General features: G+C 36.2%; 1 pseudogene; it reads left to right on the forward strand.

Moving 5' to 3' along the window:
• Nucleotides 1-1,725: 1,725 nt before the first annotated feature.
• LOC138174781 (large ribosomal subunit protein eL15-like) lies at nt 1,726-2,386 on the forward strand (annotated as a pseudogene).
• The last annotated feature ends 478 nt before the right edge of the window (nt 2,387-2,864 follow it).

Genomic DNA, 2,864 nt, shown 5'->3' on the forward strand with positions numbered 1-2,864 from the left:
AAGGCATTTCATGAGCACATGTGCAGCTTAAGCAAAGAAAATAATAAAATGTCCTTTGTACTTTGAAAAAAAAATTGCACTTTCTTATTTTATTAGAAAAATTAGTAGGTATTTTCTCATTTTGTGTAATATTAGAGCTTTCGGTTAAAAAATAATTAATTTTGGGGAAGAGCAAAATAAAGACAGCTGGGGATATGAAGTACAAATTAGAAAGATTAATATTCATATCTTATTTAGTATTTTTTCATAATTTTAAAAAAAGTCAATGTAGTTTTGAACATCTAGTTCTAAAGCAAATGATTAAAAATTGCTCTGTTTAGAAAATACAATTTTGACATTTTATAAACCATTGTGCATTACGTTCATTCTGATTATAGCTTCACAAAAATGGTATATAATTCTATAGAATATACTCTTAAACGCATTAATTCTTATTTCTCTGGTATTAAATATCTCATCTCTTGAGTAATACACGCTTTTACACTCCCACAGCAGAATTGTACTTTATTGTGATATTACTTTTCTAGATAATATCAGGTAAAACTGAATATAGAAATTTTTGAGTGGCATTGTTTAGGATAAAATATAGTATTTATAAAATGTGTCAAATTTGGAAAGAAAAACAATATTTTGTAAGGAAAATCCTGAATTGGGCTGCCCTGCGAGGCAGTGTATATTCCCCTCACTAGTGATCTTTAGGAAAGTATTGGATATGTATTTAAAAGGCATGTTGAGGAGCAATTATTTTATAAATGTGGTTTGCATTATTTGGACTGAGGTGGATCCCATTTTAGCTTTTCTGTGATTCTGTAATAATGAGAAAGCTTATGAAATTCAGCAAAATATTCATATTACTAGAGCAGGAGTTCTTAACATTTATTGTGTCATGGACCCCTTCAACAATCTTGTGAAGTCAATCAACCACTATTCAGGAAAAAAAAATGTTTTGAAATATGTAAAATAAAATGCATGGCATATAAAAAATACCAATTTTATTGAAAGCACATGACAAAAATATTGAAAAAAAAGTTCACAGGCTGCATTCTAAGGACTTAAATCAGATAAATTTTCCTATAAACAATTTTATTATAGTTCAGTATTCTTGTCTAGAGAGCTGGTAATTCAAATTTTAACTTCTTATTTGTTTGATCCAATGTTAGACACAGAAATTCTCCACAAAAGTCATAAGATCGTAGATTAGGAGCAAAGTAAACTTACATGTGTTAATTGTTTATTCTAGGCAGTTAGTCTTTAGAATTACCTTTCTCTCCATAGGTCTTCCTTTGTCCCTACCAGGGCATCCTCCATCACTCTTCCAATGCTCCATCCATCCCTTGCTTTTTAGACACATATAGCTTCCTGACAACTTCACCCAATGATGAATCCCTATGTTAATCTACCCTAACTAGTTTCTCAATGATTAACATATATCTACCAAATACTAGTGATTCCAAACTTCTCTCCTCTCCCATTTTGCCATCGCTTCTGCATTTTCATCCTTTTCTAGCCAAATTTCACAAATTCTTAATCATAATATAGCAAACCATTCTAGTGCTTTCTATAATGCCTTGTTCATAGGCAATAATGCAGATGTCATTCTAAAGATTTTCTTTTCTCTTTTGCTTCACCTTGCATTACCTAAGAAAACTTCCCTGACTTATCAAAATTGTACTTTCATGCTTTCCGCTCGGCGGCAGCCATCAGGCAGGCTAGGAGCTAGGCAGGATGGGGGCCTACAAGTACATCCAGGAGGTGTGGAGGAAGAAGCAGTCGGACATCATGCGGTTCCTGCTGCGTGTGCGCTGTTGGCAATACCAGCAGCTGTCAGCGCGGCACAGCGCGTCCCGGCCCACCCGACCCGACAAAGACCAGGGGCGGGGCTACAAGGCTAAGCAAGGTTATGGCATCTACCGAATTCGCGTCCGCCGCGGGGGGCAAAAGCGCCCGGTCCCCAAGGGTGCCACCTACGGCAAACCTGTACATCACGGGGTCAATCAGCTCAAGTTTGCCAGGATTCTCCAGTCTGTGGCAGAGGAATGTGCTGGCCATCACTGTAGGGCCCTAAGAGTCTTGAACTCCTACTGGGTGGGTGAAGATTCAACCTACAAATTCTTTGAGGTTATTCTTATTGACCCATTCCATAAAGCTATCAGACGAAATCCAGACACTCAATGGATCACCAAGCCATTGCACAAACACAGAAAAATGCGAGGGCTTACCTCAGCTGGCCGGAAGAGCCGGGTCTTGGAAAGGGTCACAAATTCCACCATACCATTGGAGGATCTCGTCGTGCCGCTTGGAGAAGGCACAATACTCTGCAACTACATCGATACCGCTAATTGGTGCACATGTCTTTGTAAACTTAAATGTTTAATAAACAACATTTATGACAAAAAAAAAATGTACTTTCATTTATACCCCTGATTTACATTCAGCTGAATTCATTCTTTTCAAAGTTACTAAAGATCTCAAAACTGTCAAATCTAACAGGCTTTTATCAGTCCTCTTCGTCCATTATTTCTTTTGAGTTCTTGGAACTATTGGTCACCCTCTAGTCACTGTTACTCTTTTCTATGTTTCTGTGACATTGCTTTCTCTTGGTTCTCCCCCTCCTCCAAATACATATCTTATCTGCAACCAATGAACAACAATATGTAGATTCATGAAAATTTCTTATTCATCTACATGAATGATGCCAGAATTTTAACCCTTTTGAGATAAGCTTTACATTTTATAAAGTATATGTTTTCTATGTCCTCCTAGAAAATAACAAGGGAGAAGTCATTGTTTTAATAAAATAACAATAAAATGGCATAATATAATTGAATTAATTTTATCACATTAAAGAGAAAATCAACAAGGGA

The sequence above is a fragment of the Petaurus breviceps genome, unplaced genomic scaffold (assembly GCF_028583685.1).
Source record: "Petaurus breviceps papuanus isolate PSGF00001 unplaced genomic scaffold, PetGlider_PUasm1.0 76, whole genome shotgun sequence".
NCBI lineage: Eukaryota > Metazoa > Chordata > Mammalia > Diprotodontia > Petauridae > Petaurus > Petaurus breviceps.